We start from the raw sequence: 23,501 nt of genomic DNA on the forward strand, positions 1-23,501 counted from the left end.
CCCCTGGCTTCTGATTTCTTGTGTAGAACAAATGCCTCTCTAATGTAATGTTCTTTTGGGGGTTGCCCATATCTCTGAACTTACGCTTTAAACACTATGGGTCTTCTCAGGATTCAGCTTGTACAACAATATGGCGGTCTGCACTTTCACCTTCATACACTGCTGGTGCATATAAAAATGATCACTCTCTTTCTTTAGCCTCGGATCCTGCTAGATTTAGCAAAATAAATGCCCTTGTGTGTGCATCGCTATCTGCATTAGCTGCTTGAAGTTCTCTGCAATATTCTGGTCAAACACAAGTGGTTGTGGTTTTCGAAATCCGTCTGCTATATTAACACATATCAACGAAGGGTTTTGCAAGTACGTACAAATACACACACACACACACACACACACATAGATACAGATATATATGTGCATAAGTAATTGGCATGAACACTCAGCTTGGCTAATGCTCTTTTGCTTTATATCTGCACTTTCTTTATTTGTCTTTATCTGTATTGTGCAAATGAATAACCACGTAGTATTTTCAATTTACTGGACTTTGCGAAATAAACCTCTCAGGCTTCTTGATGCTTTATTGCACTTTGCGAAATACCTTTCTTAAATTTCTTAATGCTTCACTGTGGTTTACGAAATAGCTTTTTAAGTTTTTCGATGCTTTATTGTACTTTGCAAAATCCCTTTTTAGCTTTCTCAATGCTTTACGAAACTTAGTGGAATAGTTTTTCAACTTATTTACTGCTTTATGGAGCTTAATGGAATGCTTTCTCGGACATTGTGATGCTTTTATGAAACTTTCGAGCTTTTCAGCTTATTTACTGCTTTACGGAGCTTAAAGGAATACTTTCTCTGACTTTGCGATGCTTTTATGAAACTTTTGATAAGTGAAGGTGGAAATGCTAAACTCATTGGCTTTCAGAATTGGTAAAGGCAAAAATGCAAAGCAACAGATGGAAAGTAGCTAAATGAAACCAAGTACTCCAAACAAAATCCAAAAAATAAAACAAATAACCCAAGGTTCAACCGTCAGCAATAAAATTTAATGTACAAGCTTTTGAGTACAAACTCTTTATCAAATACATAAAAACTTCATAGCATCTATACAATAAATAAAAATTGCCAGCCAATCACATCAATAAGCAAATTAACCAATTAAACAATAAACCAATTAAATAGAAAATGATAAAACATCACACATAATGTTGTTTATATTTTAAAATGGGCTTAATCCTATTTACTTTTGGCATATCTGCCCTAAAAAAAAATATCGATTTATACTCAGCCCTCTCAGCCACATTAATGATGTCCCCACCTCTGTTACTGTTATAGATCCTCTGCAGTATCCTAAATTTAAAAGTGTGGTCATCACCCTTTTGCATAATATGCTGACTGAGAGCATTAGTTTCAACTTTCCTACGAATTTCTGACGTGTGAAGATATTCCTTTCTTGAACTTACAATTGGTCTTAGCTAGGTAGGTTCATAGGTAGGTACTAAGCTACTGGCCCTAGGGCCTATATAAGCCTAGCCAAAGGTACCCTGGCTTTCGCCACCCAAGAAAATTATTTTCCTGTGCCACTGTCGAGCAGAGCCACAGAAGTGATCCCCGGGCTGAATTTCCTACCTCCCATCCAATCATCAAGATTTTTCTTGAAGAGGGCTAATGAGGAGCTTTGTTTGATATAGATAGGTAGTTTGTCCCAGAGTATGGAAAGTCTCTGGGACAGGAATCTATCCCTGCAGCATGTTCTGTTTATTGTGGTGACAAGGTTTAGGTCCCTAGAGCGTGTAGCTCGTAGGGATTGGGATTTCTTTAAGTGGGGCATGTCTAAAAGCTCTGGGTTTGACATAGCTTCATGTGTTAGGCAGAGATCGCCTCTGAGTAGGCGATATGCAACGGAGTAAAGCTGCAGTTTTTTTAGATGGTCTGCATAGGGCATCTCTTTGAGGCCGGTAATCCTCTTTGTGAGGTATTTCTGTGGCCTTTCCAGTTGTTGTAGATGTCTTGTGAGGTACATACCAAAAGGGGCATTGTACTCTATAATGGGTCTAATGAGTGATGAGTAGAGGGGAACAATGACCTCTTTTTCTCTTGATGAGAAACCTTTTGTGATGAGGTGTGCCACGCAGAAGGATTTCCTGACTACTGTGGTGATGTGATTATCAAAGGAGAGACTACTGTCCACCTGTGTCCCAAGGTCTCTTATCACACTTCCAGTGTTAAGTAGACTACCACCTATGTGGTAGTTCATGGGTAGTGAGTTTTTACCAAAAGGGATGACAATGCACTTTTTGGCATTGAGCTTGAGGCCATGGCTTTGACACCAGGCATCTGTCTCAGCGAGGCCCTTTTGTAGGATGTCCACATCTTTTGGAGTTTTGATTATGGCTCCTAGTTTGCAGTCATCTGCGAACTTCGTTAGCCAAAAACCTTCTGTGTTGGCCTGTACTTCAGAGAAGTAGATACCAAACAGGAGAGGACCCAGAACTGAACCCTGTGGTACTCCACTTGTCACTGGTCTGAAGTTGGATTTGGAGTCTGCTACTTTCACAGTGTGGGTTCTGTCAGTGAGCCAGTTGGTACCCCATCTTGTGACATAGGGATTTATACCTAGTTTAGTGAGTTTATCTATAATTCCAGAGTGGGCAATGGTGTTGAAAGCCTTGGCAAGATCTAGATAGGCTGTGTGAACCACCTTACCCTCATCTACGGCTTTGGTGACTGCTTCAAAGAAGTCTATCAGGTTTAGGAGACATGATCTGCCTTTTACAAACCCGAACTAGGTGGGGTCCTGAGTTTGGAGATTACCAATGTCATTGTTTATAAGTTCCATGATGATACATTCCATAGCCTTGCAGACCAGGCTCGTTAGGCTAATGGGGCGGTAGTTTCCGGGGTCTGTGATGGCTCCCCCCTTTGTGGAGTGGGATAACTGTCACTGTGCGCCATTCAGTGGGCACATAGCCTGAGGTGAGGCTATGATTGAACATGGTACTTAGGTGGGGTGCCAGTTCGTTCTGTAGTTCATGTAGAACACAGCCTGGGATGTCGTCAGGTCCCATGGATGCTGTGTTCTTGGCTTTGGATAGTGTGTTTTTTACCTGTGCAGCCATGATTACAGGAACTTTGCATTCTTCTGGTATAAAGATGGGCCCTTTAGGGGATTACAGGGGGGTAAAGTTAGCACTGAACCTATCTGCCAGGATGTTGGCAATATCAGTTGGTTCTGTATATTTAGTGCCATTGTGCTGTAACTCAGGGCAGATCTGAGTGTTGCCATTGAGATTCTTGACATAGCTATAGAATGCTTTGTGGTTGTCTTTAGAGTCAGTGGCAATTTTGTTTTCATAATTAGCTTTGGAGGATTTTATGAGGGATCTCAGCTTCTTACTGAGGCTGACCAGGGAGCTTCTCCAGTCATGGGATTTTACTCTTTTTTGCAAGTTTCTTTCTTCTGTTGTAGAGTTTGTTTATGGCAGGGGACCACCAGATTGACTTCCTTTTTTTTGGAGGATAGCATCTTGGCTCTGTTAGGGATTGCACGATTCATATGTAAAAACTATAACATTTTACACAGTTCGCTAAATAAATAATGTTCTCAGTATTACATGTGCCAAAAGTCTTGAAAAAATGCAAAAGTAGTTGCTTGAAAATTTATCGATAAAGGCAGGCGTGGAGCAGTCATGCATTATCACTTATTAAAGTTGTCGCTTTAAGAAACATTCAAGAACTTTGCAATGCAACTGAGCAATTCGCAAACACTGTAATACTCTTGTAATCTTTGGTAAGAAACACCTGTCTCTAATACAAGAAACTTGTTAAGGAATTGCACGATGCAAATAATCAGATTTTGGCTGCCCAGATTCACTGTCATTTGAGGTATGAGCACTTTGTAAAAGACTAGATGCAGTACAAGAAGCACTATGTAATGTCGGCGCTTTGCAAGCAGCCACAGCCAGCACAAGAACTTTTCTTCAACCAACCCTGCTTCAATTGAATTATACAAGATAGTTGCACTAAACACACAGTGAACTCTTTGAAATACATCCACAGAAATAAGCACACACTTTAAGCACTTTTACACACTGAGCTACTTCGAATTACTTTAGTTACTTTTTTAATGCCAAACGAAGTCTTAGTTATGCACAAACTCAGCACTTTGCCCAATATAGCAGTCACCTTACTTCAGTTTTATCTACTGTGCCCCATTTCTTTTCCTTTTATTATTCTTTGTGCTCATTTAAACCCTTTATCTTTCCTTATGCCCAGCGCAATTTCTTTTCTGCTCGATTTACTCTAAACATGCCCAGTTATGCCTTAAACACACTCTTTCTGCCTTAAACATGCTCGTGTTATACTTTAACATGCTCGTTTTATATTTTAACATGCTTGTTTTGTCTTTAAACACAATCATTTCATCAAGCACTTTTATCTTCATTTCTTTAGTTAACAAACTTTTTTGAGCTTTCTGCTTGCCTGATAATACGGTTTATGCCCTTATAATGCCTTTTCTTGCCTCATTACATCGAGTAAATAATTAATGTTGCTTTTCATTACCTTTGATTTGTTCTGGTTATGTTCGCACTGTTTTCTCTTGGTTTTACCTTTGCTGTTGCCTTTACATCTTGTGGTTCCAAATGTTTTGTTCTTTTCCATCCCGGTACTGACACCATGTCACTTTCGTGTTGGTACACAAGTCTTCATGGGTTCTGTTTAAGCAGCTTTATTCTATATAAATACATTACTGTAAAGTTTATTTGACTATGACTAAGTATCTTATATACAAACTAACTGTTGTGATCATACATGCTTACACACTGGCTGCTTCTTCAAAATGGCACCAGGGATTGCACTTGTCTGGAATATATACTTGCACGCACAGCCTCACATGCTTCCTTAAAGCCATAGCGCACACATGCTACACTCTGATCTACATATGAGGAGTGGCCCAAGTTATTACAGCATAAATATCAGTCATGGACAGTCTGGAATGAAAAACTGAGGAAGTTGCCATAGATTAAGTTGAATGGTCCCATAACGCTTTTGGTAAGGTAATGCCCATTTTATTATAAATAAATGAAATACAATTAATCAACCAGCTAGCTAAAGTTACTTTGGGAACTCGCTTTCCCAAATTTACTTCTGCAAATGAGTCAAACAATTGGTCAGATTTTCTGATGTCTTATGTTCTACTTAGGTAAAATATAATTGCCTGTGAACATCCAATAAATGTAACATGTATTTGCCATTGTTAGCAAATTTAGGAAAGAATACTGGCAAATTAGTGGACTGATTGATATTAGATTCTGACACCACCTAATGAAGAAAGGATGCATTAGTTCATAAGGTAACTCTATCCTTGTGAAAAATCAAGTATGGAGGACAATGCTTGAATCTCAGAAATTCATATGGCAGAAGTAATGGCTACCAGAAAAATTGTCTTTCAAGAAATGTATTTAAGGTCACACTTAGCTGCTGGGTCAAATGGGGAATGAGTAAGAGCTTGCAGTACCAGATTCAGGTCCCATGGGAAAGTAGGGTGTTTAAAAGGAGATATTAGAAGAAGAGTGCCTCTCAAAAAAGATTTGCATAGCTTATGAGAAGCAACCGAGAAACCCCCACATCCAATGTGAAAATTTGATATAGCTGCTAACTAAATCTTAACTGTTGAGGAATTATCTTCCTCTTTAAAAGTATAGCCATAAATTCCAGGATGTTATGTTTGGGAGATGAAAAAAGGATCAACATTATTTTGGCTAGCCCAGTAATCAAACTGCTTTTCATTTACTGCAGTAGAGCTTTCGTTTAGAGGGTTTATGGAGAGATAAATGTATATGCCAGACAGGTGAAGGGAGCATAGGTTGTCTGGCTATTAATGGAATTGGTGAAGCCAGGCCATCAGCCTGACGTGTGATAAGTCTGGATGAATCATGCCTGTCGGATAAGACAGAAGTCCTGGAGTTGAATCCAGAATCCAACGTTGGACAAGTAAATGAGGCCAAAGGAAGGGGAACCAAATCTGGCAAGGCCAGTAAGGTGCAATGAGGATGACTCTACTCTTCAACATGGCAGCTTTCTGCAGGACTTTCGGAATTAGTGGAACTGGAGGATAAGCATAAAATAGACCAGGGGGCCAATCATGAAGGACAGCATGCCTCAGTGATTCTCCCTGTGGGGGGGGGGGGGTCAGGGCAAAGTAGCTGCTGCATTTGTTATTTAGAGGAGAAGCAAAAAGATCGCAGCAAGACTGGCTTCACTGATGGAAAATCATTTCCACTACATTCTTGTTGAGAAACCACTCATGAGATAGACAAATGCACCTGCTCAGCTTGTCTGCTATCACATTGGACATCCCTAGAATGTGCATTGCTATGAGAAAGCAGTTGGATGAAATGGCCCATTGCCACACTCTGAGCGCTTCTCAAGACAAAGCATAAGATCTAGTTTCTCCTTGTTTGTTGATGTACCAAACTACTGACATATTGTCTGTCTGAATTGCAATTTTCCCCAAAGGGAGAGCATTCTGGAGGGCCTGCAATGGTAAAAGCACTGCTCTCATCTCTAGGATATTGATATGCAAGTTGGCCTCTTTGGGGGAAAGTGCCTTGGACTGTTTTCCTCAGAAAATGTCCCACCACCTCAGCTTCTGGTCACTATTGCCTTGGGCTGAGGGAGAATGAATGAATGGCCTTGTAGAACCTGGTCTGATTGAATCCACCATTCAAGATCCCTCTTGCATGTGTGGATGATTCATATTGGGGTTGATATGGGTTGGTAAAATATCGACCATTGTGTTGCTAGCATCCACTGAAGGATCTTCATGTAAAATCTGTTCAAAGGTACTAGTGCTACAGCTGCTGACATTGATCCTAGAACTTGAAGGACCATGTGGGCTGAAATCCTGGTAGTCCAGATTATTTTTCTGACCTCTGACCTTACAGTCTGAACCCTTGAAAGAGGTAGTGAGGCTATCATTGACTTTGTGTTGAACAGTGCTTCTATGAACTCCAAATTTTGGGTTGGTTTTAGTTGAGACTTCTCGTAGTTTACGGTTATCCCCAAATGAGTACATGTCTGGAGAACCTGATCTCTTGCCCGTGTTAATTGATGCTTGGTCAGGGGGGTGGTAATGAACCAGTCATCTAGATATGGAAACGCCCAGAATCCTTGCAGTCTCAAGTGAGCTGTTACTACTGCCATACATTTGGTAAACACCCCTGGGGCTGTGCTGGGACGAAAGGGCAGAACTCTGAACTGGTAATGACTTGCTCTCAGCTGGAAGCATAAATACCTTCTAGATCACCTATTCATCTTTATGTAATAGTACACATCCTGAAGGTCTATCAAGTACATCCATTTGTCCTTGCCCAGAAAAGGGAGAATGGACTGAACTGTGACCGTCTGGAACTTGGTGTGTCGAACTGACTTGTTCACATTGCTGAAATCCAAAATTGGTCTCTAGTCTCCTGTTTTCTTTACCACTAAAAAGAATCTTGATTAAGTTCCAGATTCTAACTGGTCTGGTGGGACCTCTTGGATGACTCTTTTTTTTTCTAGCACCTTTTGTACCTGAACTGATGCTTGTTCCCTCTGACTGGGTGGAACATCGGGGATTTTTCTTGAAATTGGAGGAGAAAGGCAAAATGGTATTATATAACCTCAGGAAATAATCATCTGCACTCAAGTATCTGTTGTTATTTCTAGCCAAGCTCTCTGGAGCAGGGATAGTCGACCCCCCCCCACTTGCCTCCACAGGAGGGCAATTGGGCCTCCTTTGAGGAACACTGGAAGGGTCTGTCAAAGAACGAATCTCTGGACCCCTGATTTTTTTGGGCCACCTCTGTCGCAAGGGCAGCATCTACCATTAGCATTCCCCGCTCTACCCCTGAGGGAACTTTCTCCACTTGTGTCCTGGAAAAGTCCCTGAAACTTTTTGAACCACATCTTTCAACTACCTCTTTCATTCCTGGAAAAGGATCTTTGAGGTGTTGAAAAACATACGCCCACTACAACAGGGTCTTTCCGTCCTTCTCACACCTGGATAATGTGTCTTTCACATTCAGGCCAAACAAAGATGAGACGTCAAAAAGAGCACTGATGAACAAAGACTTGAAGGGCTCTGCAAAATCACATAAGCACATTCAGACATACTTCCTGTTGGAAATGCCTGAACCCGCTGCCCTTGAGGTTCCTTTGCTTACATAAAAAATGAGCTTCATGCATGAATTGGAAATAGATTACAGGGTAGCCACCTGATAAGTGACAGATGATTGCACTTCCTCAGAGACAGATCCTAACAGGGTATTTGAAAGCTCTTTAATCAAATTCCTCTGTAACCTTGTGAAATATGCCAAATAATTCAGTGACCATAAGTTGAAGGTCGCTGAAGCATAGACACACTTGCCAAACCTGTCCACCACCCTAGACTCCTTCTTGGGGTGTTGAACAGTGGAACTCTCCTCGGCAAGTTCCTTTTTAGTGGCCATCACCATGACCATAGCATCAACAGGAACTCCTTTCCCCCAAAAATTGCTTGTCCTCCAGTGGCATCATAATTTTGTCAGGTCTCAGAGATATTGGTTCAATTGTGTCAGGATCCTTCCAAGTCCACCGAGAGATCAACTCAATGAGCTTGTTGGTGGGCAGAATCACCCAGGAGGTAGACAAGCCAGAACTGAAAGCCTCCAGGAATACAGACTCCTCAGACGAAGGGTTGCTGGACATCCAGACACCTCTCTGTTTTAAGATTTCAAGGATATCTCCAAATGAGACATCTTCAGGAGGTGACCCTGGGAGTCCTTCATCTTCATCGAAGTCTGTATCTTCTGTGATAGACTCCTCTGGAGTGCAATTGCTTTCTGTTGCACATCTTCTTCTTAGGGACCTCCTCAGAGGGATGCTCTGGGGAGGTATAAGAAGAAGTTGGGATACCCAGTTGGGAAGCCTGAGGTTTCAGTACTGGCTGTCCCTCTGGAAAAGAGGGTTGAGACTAAGTGCATGGGATGTCAAGGCTGTAGACTGAGGATCTAAGGGGCTACAAGTCATCTGTGTAGCTGAGACAGACAATGCTGTGTCCATAGCCTCAAAGGCAAACTTCCCCAGAGAGGGAGAGGACCTCGGATCCAAAAAGTCAAGCTTCTGGACCATTGTCTCTCCCTGCTCTGAGGACAATCTCCCCGAGGCAGAAGCTGGAGGCGTGCTAACCCATGCCAAGGCTCCAAGGTGCAGACATGGCTCCGACAACTTCAGAGTCAACTCTGACACCTCAGATCCAACTGGGAAGCCTTAACACCTAGAGCTTTCTGGATCTGACTGAACCAAAGTGCTCAGAGAGAACTTTGGATCCAAAAATAAAGGTATTCTTGGATCAGAGTCAGAAGGAGCCAAACAGCTCGGATCCAAGGACTCTGAGATGGGGAATGAGTCAAAGGAGGAACTGGAAGAGGGAGTGTGATAGAAGATCAGACCTTCTTACCTGAACGGGTAGGAGCCGAAGGGGCACCTGTTAAGAGTCTGCACCGAGAGAATTCTTCTCACCACTCTCTCATCTTTCTCTGTTAAGCTCCTAGAAGAGTGAGTGGAAAATCCCAAGGGGGACCTATGTCTCTCCAAAAATGGAGAGAGAAGTGGATCTTCTGAAGTATCTAGTCCTTGGAAGGTAAACAATACTAGACGGAGTAGCTGGATCAATTGGCTTATGCATCAGATCCTAAGAAGTCTGATCCGATACGACTTTTTTCTTTTGCTCCAGATCCAATGCTGAGGCCGAATCCAATGAATCCCTTTTTGTGAGCTGTAGGTCAGATGTTGAGGTCAGATCTAAAAATTTACTCTTTCTCCCTTTAAGATCCAAAGGAGAAGTCAGATCAGAAGGAGGCCTTTTTCTAGGTTGCTCCAAAGCCTTAGAGGAAGAGATAGAAGGTCTTGGAGAAGGAGATTTAGACCTTTTAGATTGTTTAGGGTAAATAGCTCTAGATAAAGCCTCTCAGAAAGAAGGTAGAAGCCCTTTTAATAACAACTTATTTTCCTCGCTACCAGGGCTCTAGGGTTAAACCCATGACAAATACAGCAATCTTCTTGTAAATGGAGAGGTCCCAAACAACACACACTTAAAGTGTGGGCATCCAATAACCATCTTGTGCCCACACTTAAGACATTTTTTTAATACAGCTGCACTCTTTTCTATTTCTGCCATAGCAGGAAGAACAGTGAATAAACAAGCAGATTCTAAGGAGAAAATTCAACAGTATAAAATAAAGATTATATATTATTTATATAAGTGATAGAAAATAAATTAATAGTAATGGTAATAAGAAAACTGCATAGCATGCAGAGAAAAAGAAAATAATGCTAACAGAGGTACATGAAGGTACAAAAAAGTACAGAAGGAGGAAAGAGGGACAGAAAGATATTTTAACTTGAAGAAACATCAAAAAAGTAGGCAATTAGGTAAGGGATTAAAGAATACAAGGAATACAAGAATTTGAAAGGTTTCACTAGGAAATAAATAGAAAACTACACAATTTAAAGACAAATACTTGAGAGTAATGGTCACAATATCTTTCACATATAGTGGCAAACAAGACTTGAGGTACTTGGGGTTGGAGCATTATGGTTAAGGAAGAAGTTCAAAAGTTTTTGGTTGCCACAAGCTTTAGTAATGGCCAAGTTGGATCCCAGGGATTGGATCCAAACCCATCAATTGAGGATGGAATGAAAATTGTCAACATCAGATTATACATTTTCTGAAATAAAATGAGTGTATAACTTTTAAAGTCTCAGGTTAATAGTATTACATTTTTAAAAAAAGTCCCTGATTGTTTCTGATTGTGGCTGATCCAGGTTATCCCACAACAATTTCCCTGAAGGGATATTATAACTGCAATACTAAGGGGCTGTCTACATTGCATTCCATAGTTCCTGTTCAGCCTTCTGTACCAGTAAGACAGTGGGACCTTTAATGAACAGGATTTATCAACATGTGTATGCTATCAAGAAGGCTATGGATGTGAATACACTTACAAACATTCTACCCAATGTCATAATTTTAAAAGGTTTGCCTTCACTATACTGGAGCAGGTTACCCCTTCTCATAGAGGTGGTGACTGGGAGCTAGTCCTTGAATGAAGGAAACTATACTGGCAAATACTGCTTAATGCTTGCAGCCTCCCTGGTATTAATGGTCATATTTCAATTAAACCAATGTTAAAAACAAAGGCTGCTAATATATGAAAGACTAGGATTTTTAGAAGTTTAATATATTTATTAAAGCTTACCAAGTTGTTTTTAAATACTGTATGCTGATAAATTGTTGTTGCATTTTTTAAATACCTTTATTGAACTATCACTTGCGACATAAACACATTTACCTTTATATAAAACTAATCAAACTGTATTAGCAAGTTAAAATTAAAAACATTATGCTTCACATATATTGCTATAGCATATAACCTAAGCAACATTACATAAATGATTCAATTTCTGCCCCTTTTTTAAACAAGAAACATCTTTATTAAACCATCACTTACGACATAAGCAATCATACATTTATACCACACTGACACAATCCTAGTTGCAAGCATGTTACATCACAAACCATACTGACACACTCCCAGTTGCAAACATTATACATTACTTATAATCTACTCAATGATTTTCAGTCAAACATTAAGCTCATTTAAGTCCTGCCATCTTTTAAACCTCATTCCTCCCCGTACGTATTGTTCCCACAATTCCCATTTTTCCTATGTAGTTTGCTCCTACCTTTTTCTAAAGATCTCAGTTCTAGTTGTTTTATCTCTGTTACTATAGTCACTACTTCTATTATAGTTGGTTTAGATTCTGATTTCCGTGTTCTAGTAATTGCTTTTTTGGCAGCCACCATAATTAGAGACAACAAGGAGTTACCATGTCTAGACAATTCCAGTTCTATATCATAGATCACAAAAATCATCTCCTGCATCACACCAATCTGCCCACCCAGCATCTCCAACAGTGCATTCCACAGGGACTCCTTAAAGTCAGCCAACTCACTGCACTCCCAGAAAATATGTTCCCAATTACCTCTTTCTTCCCCTCACACCTCCAACATTTGCTAGCTACCTGAGGAAAAATTCTCTGGAGTCTACTTGGGGTATAAAAATATCTATGTAAACATTTGCAAGCAAAAATCCTAAATCTTCTAGATTTTGTTGTTGATTTTTTTTATATATATTTTTGATACTTGTTTTGTTAGTACTGTCCCTTTAAATGAAATAGGGCTTGGCACCTTTACGGTTATATAATCCACCAGAACAGTTGCTACTTTTTTCTGAAGAAGTTCCTGTTTGAAGCAAATGGAATGAAAGTGTTTATACTCTATTGTTTTTAAACATTAAACCTGGTTTGCAGTCCAAGTGACACCTGGTATGGCATTCTTTTTTTATTTTTGGTTACCTTGTTTAGTGCTGTTGGTTTTTACTGTTTATACTTCAGAACATGCAAACTATGTGTTGGACTCAAAGCTCAGTCTGTCAAAGGAAAAATGTATATCTTGAAAGTTTGTACTTGGGGTTATTTTACTTTGTACTATATTGCAGAATAGCCAGGTTGGCCTACCATCCTGATATGATTTTATTGTACTGTTCTTTCTCCCACAACACAGTATGTGCCCCCATACTGTCTCAAGGCTTAGATGGCATACTCTGAGCTGCCACATCTGTGCATTTACTTACAGTGGCAGTACTTAAATCACTGACTTGTAAGACCGCCACTGGATGCTGTTTAAATGATTTTGTGTTAATTATCAACTCCTAAGGCACTTTTAGTGGTACACTTAAGTCTTTACCTAGGCAAATTATCAAAATTTCACATTTTTGCTATGCCTTCTGATTGTAATTTGCAGTAATTAAATTTCATCTCACAAAACACATTGCCATGCAGTGCTTCCTTATTCCTTTGGCTGACCTGCTTGGTTCTGTAACTAACAGTTTAAATGTTGCAGTCTTGTCCAGACAGGTTTTGTTCAGCATTCTAGTATTCTGTCTGGACTAAGAACCTCACATTGACACAAAACACAGGATAATGTGAGGTTGTAACATTTGATTTTTTGGGGGGGCTGCTTAGAAAGAAAACCAGACCAATTATTACTCAACTATTGCTTTATTAATGTTTATAAAATTTCTGTTATAATTTCTTTAAATATTTTGTTTCTAACACTGCAAAAGGAAAGGAACCTCCTCCTGAGTCAGAGTATGATTAGAGTTCATGAGGTTAGTATTGCTTCAATCACTGTTTGCCAAGAGTGCTTTTCTCAGCACCTACAACATACCCAGAATTGCCTCCTTCATCAATTTATACTGAGTTACACATATCAGCAGCATATTTAAGTATGCTTGAAAATTCCCTGTTGCTTCTATTACTATTATAACTGTCTGGATGTCTTTATCCCATATTGCTCTAGATTCTGCTTGCGTACCCTAATATTTTATTACTTTGTGTTTCTCAGTATGCAGGACATTATAATCACTAGGTGCAGTTCTTTCGATGACTAATGTTACTTTTGTCCTTTTTTTTTCTTTGACTGCTACATCCGTTTTTCTTACTTCTACTTTCTTAACTGTTGGTATTAGCTAATCCTTTGTGAACATAACTTCATTTTCAGCAATTCTTTGTGGTTTGTGCTTCTCAGCAAACTAAATGTTTTAGTATTTGTACAATTCTCAGTGTAATCGTCTTACCACACTGTTGTGCCTTTCAGTAAATAGACCCTCAGCATGAATATATTGTGCCCAGAAAACAGATGGGCAACTGTTTCTGGTTTTGTACTACAGAACCAGCATTTACCTGTATCTCCCAGTTTTTGTCTTTATAATCATTTGTTCACATAGGCTACACAAAAATCTTTTTTTTTGTTAACTTTTACTCTTTATATTTCTTGTTATTTCCACTCCAGTGCTCTAATCATTTGTAATTTAAATCCACCAGGCTTGTAATACACTTCTGTTACTCATTCTTCAAATCTTAAATGCCTTATCTACATAAATGCAAAGTAACACTATCAAATAGTCATTTTTTACCTCCCATAAATTCCTTCTTTCTCCAATGCAACAAATTTTCATTCACTTACATCACACTCTGTGTCATTCTTTAAAATGACACAAAAATATATAGCAAAAATCAAGAGACACAGGACTGTCCGGAAAAAGACAGAAGTAAAAATGGATAGGAAGTTTCAGTATTTACAGGGCTACACAGAAAGCACCCCTCAGCAGTCTTTATGAGACAGAGTAGAAGAAGATGGCTTTAGATTTTCAGAGAAGCTTAGATTGTGGTAAGAAGAGGTGGTGGTATCATCCATGTGGCAATAAAACTGCAATTATTGCATCTAAGATGAGCCTATGACTGACTCTGGTCCCATTGAAGAATCTGAGCATCTAATGCAGATTTAACTACTGCTTTCAGTTTGTAGTAGTCAGCAAATTTAGCTACACCCCCTTGACATCTGCTTTTGCTTCTGAGAAATAGATGCTGAAGAGCAGAGGGCCCCAGGACACAAGCCTGTGGAATCCCACTGGTGACATTTACCTGGCTACAGTAAGTATCATCTACCACAACAGTGTGGGTTCTGTCTGACAGTAAATTGGCTGACCAACAAACTGCATATGGGTTTATGTTAAGCTGAGAATGCTCTGCTATAATACTAGCATGTGGGATGATGTCAAAGGCCTTGGCAAGGTCAACGTAAGCAGTATGGACCGTCCAGCCCTCATGCAGGGCTTCAGTGATCTTTTTGAAGAATTTGATACGGTTTAGTAGGCACAACTTATCTTTTAGAAAGGTAAATTGGTTTAGGTCCAGTATCTGAAAGTCAGCTATATCACTGTTTATCAGTTCAGCAATTATACACTCCATAACTTCATACAAGATACTTTTAGATTTATAGTTTCTGGGGCCTATTTTGGGACCACTTTGTGTAATGGTACCACTGTAGCTATCATCCATGATTCAGGGACACAGACCATGCACAGAGTTAAGCTGGACAGTGTCAAGAGGGGTTTGGCTATGAGGTACTTGACATTTACCATAAGAGAGCAAGGGATATTTTCAGGTCTATGCTACTAGCGTTTTTGTCTTTGGCTAGGGCGGCTATAACCTGATCCAAGGAGATTTCGAGAGGGACTGGATGACTCAGCCATGAAAGTGGCACTTTTATTTGCCTGTGAGGATATTAGCAGTGACTTAGGGATCACAGTGGGAGACGCCGTAGTTTCAGTATAGAAATGGGCATCATTTCCAAGTTTCCTAACATAACTGAAGATGCTGTGTTTATCTTTAAAGTTGGTAGCAAGCCTAAATTCATACTCAGTATTGCAGCAGTTGACGGTGCGCTTGAGTTTTAGACACTAATAAGTCCCTTTTATGAGGGAAAAGTGGGCGGTTATTCCAGAAAGCATGATATTTCTTCTTTTCATTGTAAAGCTTGATATCTGGACTTTCTGGGACTAATTGTTAAGGATTCATTACCCTGCAACAATGTGTAGCTGCCAAACCTAAAGTGACATGGTGAATGGTGAAATTGTTCAACTTCTGAATATTCTGGGATTCCTATCTAACTTCATAATTGTGTTGTGCTCAGAGCTTCCACAGGAAAAGGGATACTACAAAAAATAAAAACTTTTCTTCCAAGTCTTGGTGGGTATAGTGCATGTACTCCGTGTGCCTATCCCAACACCCAAGACGGGGGTGTTTGTTGCAACTGCCTCATGAATGTGCCATCCCACACCCAGGGTTTTCTTAAACTGTCATAGCCATTTTTCTAGTCAGCAGAAGTACACATTATATATCTTTCACAAATTATTTTAACTTCTGTCTGCACATGTAGTGCAAGTTACTGAAGTAGGTTTGCCAAAATGTTGTGGTGCTCAGGTTTCATCTTACTGCAGCACAGCTGGGGAAAGTGATTCTAATGAAAGTGTTAAATTCCAGCTGTGGTCTACTGTACTGAAATACAAGGTTGCTGTATTTTCTGTCCGTACTGAGGACCATTCTCCTTCTGTGGCCCCCTCCCCTATGATAGAATGTCAGTGTTTCAAGAGAGCAGAAGTCTGTTATGAGTAGGGCTGCTACCTTTTCAAATGCCCAAAGTGGGACATTCTTTATGGAGAAGTGAAATTTTACGGATTCATAGGTTCATAGGTTGGTACTGGGCTATCTGCCCGAAGGCATATATTAGCCCAGCCACGTTGTGCCGTATTCACCGCCCCTTTAGTAGTTCCCTAGACTCTTGTACTAGCAGCTAGTACCCATGGCCCCTATCTAGTAGTGCTGTTGGTGTGATCCCTGGTGTGAACTTTCTGTTACCCATCCACTCATCAAGGTTCCTCTTGAAGAGTGATAGTGAGGGGCTCTGTCTTATGTAGATCGGGACCCTGTTCCATAGTAAGGGAAGTCTCTGCGAAGGGAATCTATCCATCCAGCATGTTCTATTCATTGTTCTGTTGAGGTTTATATCCCTAGAGCGTGTAGCCCGAGTAGATTTGGTTTTGCTAAGATGGAGCATGTTCAACAATTCTGGGTTGGACATGGTTCTGTACGTTAGACAGAGATCGCCTCTGAGAAAGCGGTATGCAACAGAGAACAGTCTTAGCTTTTTCAATCATGCTGCATAGGGTAACTGTTTGAGGCCAGTAATCCTCTTGGTTAGGTACCTCTGTGGTCTCTCCAGCTGCTGGAGATGTCTAGCCAGGTACATTCCAATTGGTGCATTGTACTCAATAATGGGGATGATGAGGGAAGAGTAGAGGGGCACCATTACATCCTTAGATCTTGATGCGAACCCTTTTGTGATCAGATGGGTCACATAGAAGGATTTTCTAACCACTTTGGCAACATAGTTATCAAAGGAAAGCTGACTATCTACTTGGGTCCCTAGATCCCTTATTTCTTCTTCAGATTTTAGGGGATTACCTCCTATGCTGTAGTTTGCGGGTACTCTGTTTTTTCCAAAGGGGATTACTATGCATTTTTTTTTCATTTAGCTTGAGACCATGGCTTTGACACCATGCATCAGTCTCATTTAGGCCCTTCTGGAGGATCTTCATGTCGGCCGGAGACTCTATTATAGCACCCAGTTTGCAGTCATCTGCAAACTTAGTCAGCCACAGCCCTTCTGTGCTTGCCTGTACTTCTGAGAAGTATATGCCAAACAGGAGGGGCCCCAGGACAGAGCCCTGAGGCACACCACTCATTACTGGTCTGGATTCGGACATAGATCCCGCTACTCCTACTTTATGGGATCTGTCTGAGAGCCAGTTTGCGATCCATCTTGTGACGTAAGGGTTTATGCCCAGGCTGGTGAGCTTATCAATAATATCTGACTGGGGAATGGTGTCAAATGCTTTAGCAAGGTCAAGGTTAAGCCGTGTATACCTCCTTTCCCTTATCTATAGCCTGAGTAACTGTCTCAAAGAAATCCACCAGGTTCAGGAGGCATGATCTGCCCTTGACGAAGCCGAACTGTGTGGGGTCCAGTGAATGGAGGTTCCCAATCTCTCCATTTATGAGTTCCATAATGATTTGCTCCATAGCCTTACAGATCAGACTGGTCAGACTTATTGGTCGGTAGTTCCCAGGGTCAGTTGTGGCCCCACCCTTGTGTAGCTGGACCACCATTGCCATGCGCCATTCTATGGGCACATATCCTGTGGAGAGGCTGAGACTGAACAGGGTATTACGATGTGGGGTTAATTCCTTTTGGAGCTCGCGTATGACACAGCCTGGGACACCATCTAGTCCCATGGAGGCAGTGTTTTTAGCTTTAGATAGAGCCTTGTTAACCAATGTGTCAGTAAAAATTGGACTTACACAATCCCCTGGAATGGTAATGGGCCCTGTAGGTGGTGGGGGGATTTGCACTGAACCTGTCAGCCAAGATGTTGGCAATGTCAGAAGGGTCAGTGTATTTTGTTCCATTTTGTACTAGCTCAGAACAGACCTGAGCATTGCCATTTAGGTTTTTGACGTAGCCATAGAAGGCCTTATGGTTATCCTTGGCATCCTTTGCAACTTTCTTTTCAAAATTAGCTTTAGTTGACTTGATGAGGGCCCTCAATTTCTTACTAATGCTGATCAGGGATGATTTTTCTACTTGAGATTTGGCCTTTTTTTGTATAAGTCTCCTCCTTTTATTGTAAAGTTTGCTTATGGCCGGGGTCCACCAGACTGGTTTCTTCTTGCTTGAGGAAGGAGTCTTGGTTTTATTTGGGATAGCACAGTCCATGCAATCCTGAAGATGCATATAGAGTACCTTGATGTGGGATTCCGCATCCTTGATATCATTATCCTTGTGCAAGGGAATAGTGAAGCTTTCCGTTTCAGATGCAAGTAGTTTGAAGTTTGCTTTGGAAAGGTTTTTGACTATGATTTCTTTGACTGGGGGAGGTGGAGGGGTGAGGATGTCCAGAGCTATCAGTTTTGGTTGGATCTGACCAAGGAGGGAGTGATAACGGGTGTGGTACAATGGGCACCCATATTTGTGATAATTAAATCCAATATGTTGTCCCCTCTAGTGGGGGAACATACTAGTTGTTCAAATGCATTTGAATTTATAAATTCTATGAATCACTGAGCATAGGAGTTGGAACATTGGTAGTTCGCTCAGTCTATACCAGGGTAGTTGAAATCACCCAAGATTATGGTGTTGGGTATGACCTTTATATTTTCCAATGTCTCAAGGAATGCAGAGTGAGCATCTTGGGACATGGTGGGTGATCTATAACCAGCTACGACTTGAAATGTGATTTTGCCTGCTGATAGTTGCGCATGGATGATTTCTGGGGCATCATGCTGTGCTACTAACCTGGAGATATGGGTATCCTTAATGAATATGGATATACCTCCTCCCTTTGTACTGCAATCTGGTAACTGAGGCCAGAAGGTATAATATTAATTGTAACCTGGCAGTGCTGGGGTGCTCTCTTGAGCCTTGAACCAGGTTTCCATCACTGCACAAACATTGATTTTCTTCATGCTGAGGAGAGCCTCGAGTGTGTGCATTTTGAGGTTGAGACTTCTGGCGTTGAGTAGCATTACCCTTAGTTTTTGGTTACCTGTGCTGGTTATGGTGGTTGGTTTGTCCTTTGAGCCTTGCCTAAAAAAGGCACTATGGGGATGGCAAGAGCCTTGGCCAGTCTTCGAAAACCTAGGGGTGACAGGTGCAACCCATCTAAACAGCGAGGCTTGTCTATCATGTCATCCCAGGCAGACAGACACTGGATCCCCTTAGAATGACACCAGAAGCTTAGCCAATTGTTGAAATTGATCATTTTGTCTTTGTATTGTGGTATCATTCTAGGTGAAGGTAGTATGCTACTCAAGGTCAGGGTCATACCAGCTTGGGCTACATGATTAGAGAGCTCCTCAATGTCTCTTTTCATGTAGTCCAGGGAGGTACGTCTTAGATCATTCACACCAACATGTACAATGACAGCATCATACTTGTACTTGTTCTGGAGTGACCTAAGTGCCTTTGTTATGTGGCAGATCCGAGCACCTGACAGACAGCTGACAGTAACCTTCTCCTTGTTCAGCCTGGTGAGTGGAACATCCGTGTGCCTTACTATAGAGTCTCCTATTACTAGCGTGTTAGGTATGGTGTTTTGCCTTAAGGGCTGTTGTGAGGCACACTGCTGAGGTGAATTATGTGTTTTCTGGCTTGTGTTTGGGAGTGCAAGTTGCTTGCTTGTCTGCCTTGGAGGGCACTGTTTCTTTTTCAGATTGGTACCTAGTGCCTCCGAATATGTTTTTGTGTATTTATGCGTATGTTTTGCCGGTGCTTGTTTTGTAGATTCATGTGTGACAGGTGGTGTGATGCAAGTGTGTCCCTTATCCTCTTGACTGTCTGTTACAGTCATGGGTTGAGAGCGCTTAGCCTCCAGTCTGGCTGTGTATTTGCATCTCTCACAAGTGTTTGTGTCTAGAGGTAAGAGGGGAGGGTTGTCTGTATACATGAGGCAGTTGTGACATTGCCTCAGGATGCCCAATTCCACCAGATGAACTGGACAATACACCTGAAGCTGACCTCTGGACATGCTTTGAAGAGTAAATTGAACTTAAGTCCTGCGGACGATCGAGGGTCTTATACTATATTACAATATTGCTGTCTAGGACATTTGGAGAATAACAGTGCTGTCTAGGAGATTAGGACAAGTGCTGCTTTCTGTTTTGCAATAAGAACAGCTGATCTGAAGCACTTGAGTTGAGGCTTGCCTAGTTCTAAGGGAAAATTTACAGCACAGACTTTGTGGGGCCGGGAATAGTATACCCCAGCTAACCGGTGCTGCCCGACGCTGCTCTGTGCGCAAGACCGTGCAAAAAGAGAGTTGCAGGGTTTTTCCTCTAGATAAGTGAGGAAAGTGAGTACAAGAGCTGTTTTTCTCTAAGCAAGTGAGAAAAGTAAGTACAAAAACTGTTTTCCTCTAGGTAATGAGGAAGATAGAGTGCTATACTAATTAGTAGCTTATTTAGTGCTTACAAGTTCTGAACAAGTGCTGAGCATGAACAAGCAAATTTAAGTGCTAAAACTAAGAATCTGTATCTGCACTAGATGATTCATGATTATCCAAAGATTATTCTTCAGACAAATGCACAAATGTGATTCACTGAAAACCACTTTCAGTGAAATTATTTCAAGCCTTTTTGTTTTATGCAGGGGGCAAGACCCCGAGACCACAATTCCCATGGTCACACAACAGTGGAGAAAGTGCAACAACCCCATCTGCTGAAAGTGGCTTTCCATGATTCAGTGTTCTCTCTGCCTCCTTTCAAACTATAACCCTTAGACAAACTTTCACATTCCTGATTTTACAGGACAAACCAGGCCCACAACCACTGCAAATGACTAGACTTCACTTGTTTGTCAAACTAAAAGTTCATTCTTGTAGAATCAGTGTTATTTATGTGGTTTATTATCACTTTACAGTGTTTCAGATACAAAATAATTGTTTTACGTAGCTATTTGAGGAAACTTAGAAAATAATTTTTGTCTGAAAATCTTAGGGCAGTTACTGTTTAAGGTGTCTTTCCTGGCTAAATCTGCCCTAGTCAATATGAATACCACCTCAGGTCTTTCCTGAAAAGAGGCCGCTGGCCTGTTTGGACTAACCCGGTGAATCAAATGTAAATAAAAAATAAATAAATAAAATGTGCACTCAGATGTTCATCACTTACTACTACCTTTATCTCACATACAACCAAACCTATAAGTAAACAGTTTAAAAAAAGAAAAGAAAACAATTCTTAACTTGCTTGGACCTCTCATGGAATAAGTCTAGGAAGGTTGGTGTTACCATTTGAGAAGCTCTGCCACAGAGAAACTAAAAGAGAATAGGTGTATATGGCCAGCATTTAATAGTAACTACTAGAAAATCCTGGGTGTTTTTTGTCCTTTGCAACTTTTATCTTTGAGCAAATGCAGTCAATGGGGTATGTAAAGTAGTGATGCAAATTGAATCGGTGTTTACAGTGCATGTGTATGTATTGGTGGGAGGAGGTTGAGCACCTCATTATACCAATGCAAATTTATTGTGACTTCTCACAAAAGAATTCATAAACTCTCAGAGTGACACTGTACATACTCCGTATATAGGTCCAAACCACTTTGTTGTGCTAGTGAAGCATAAAGCCCATCTTTGAGCTACTACCTGAGAAGATAAAGCCTATGCTGTTAAAAGAAACAGTGTGCTAGTGTTGGGTATAGCCAAAGTTGTTTCTTTTGCACCATCATGTAGATACAATGGCAGAAGATGAGATTTCCACAGTTGTCATCGACACTGGCTCCAGTGTATGCAAAGCTGGTTTTGCTGGATACAACTGCCCTCAAGCTATGATCTCTTCAGTTGTTGGTCACTGTAAGTACCAGGTTTGTATGTTTCCAAGTTTCTTTACAAAAGGTTCAACAAACTGAGCTAGAAACGGAAAGAGGAGATATGGTCAAGTTGCAGTTAAATTAAAATAAAAATTATATATCATGTTGTTATATTTTTGTAGGACTACAAATAAATCACTTGTTTTTAAAATTATAATATAAAAATGATTATTGCATTTGTTGACTGGAGTAGTTGAACAGGCTGTGATAGCTTCCTTTCAGCAGAGACCCAGGAAGAAAAGTTTCAGTTACGAAATAGGTAATTTTATGTAATAGAGTAAAATGTAAAGCTTGTTGCATTATGGACATACAATAAGTGAAAGGCAGCTATACTAGAGAAAATCTGCAGTCAGTAGAGTATAGAGTTATTACATATTAATGTAAAACTAATTAGCATATACATTGAGGTTAAAAATATCGAATTACAATTGTATGTTTATGGGTAGGAGAAATAAGAGGGAGAGGAGGTGTGGGAGATATGAGTAGAAAGAGGAGAGGAGATAAGAGGAGATAGCAGGGGACAGATAAGGAAAGGTACATAGTGTACGTATTTGTTAGGTGATGTACAGAAAAAGAAAGTTGAAGTGAAGCTGAGGTAAATATAGAAGGTACTGAATATGACCTGGAATTTTGAAAAAAATTGTCAGGAGGTAAGTATAGACAATAGAAGTGGCAGTGATGGTAAAGAGATAGAAGGCAGTAGGAAATTTATATTGAGAATTTGCTTTGTTGTGGTATACAGCGGTAATGTAGATGTATAAGGGCTTGGATAAAATGTACCTTAATCTTCAGTTTCACCCAATGGTTATATCATTTGTCTGTGAAACTACAATATTGCCAAGGATAGGTACAAAATTATTTTATTCTATGTAGAATGGAATTATGGATGGATGATTCCAGGACCCTTTTTAGCAAAGATCCAGACCAAATGCTGGACAAATGACAGAGGTATGAAAAGTATATACAATCAAAACAACCTTGAATGGATGAAAACAACAGAACACAACAAGGTTATATAGAAAGCAATTGCAGACAGTTTTCAGGTTCAATATATGAAATTAATACAATAGCAGATACTATAAGTGTAAAGGAATATACTTGTAAACATTTTGAGGATCAAATATTAGAATATGATGTTTACAATAGTTAAATATCTGCAATAGCAGACAAACTTAACTAATAGCTATGACAGTTTAAGGAAACCCTGGTTGTGGGATGACACAGTCATGTGGGCTGTCACAAAAAACACCCCCATCTTGGGTGTTGGGATAGGCACACAAGAGTGCATGCACTATACTCACCAAGACTTGGAAAAAGTTTTTGTAGTATCCCTATTTCCGTGGAGGCCCTGAGCATAACACAATTAAGAAGCTTTATTGGAATCACAGTTAAGTTTTCAAGGATGTAAATCAGGAAAGCAAACTGATTAGTAAAGAATGAGGAGGAGGTGGGCTCTACATAAAGGAAAATTGCTATTGTTTATTGATATTTTCTCTACAATAAGGTATATTAAATGGAAGAAATTACAATGTATCCTTTCACTTTTTTAATTTCTTCAAATGTTTTAGGTTTCTAATACCATGACAGGAATGGA

At 40.3% G+C, this 23,501-nt stretch overlaps 1 pseudogene; it reads left to right on the forward strand.

Moving 5' to 3' along the window:
* Positions 1-21,775: 21,775 nt before the first annotated feature.
* Positions 21,776-23,501, forward strand: part of LOC122812971 — a 97,091-nt pseudogene continuing 95,365 nt past the window's right edge.

Source organism: Protopterus annectens, chromosome 10.part0 (genome assembly GCF_019279795.1).
Source record: "Protopterus annectens isolate FY-2018-M chromosome 10.part0, PAN1.0, whole genome shotgun sequence".
NCBI classification, from domain to species: Eukaryota; Metazoa; Chordata; order Ceratodontiformes; family Protopteridae; genus Protopterus; species Protopterus annectens.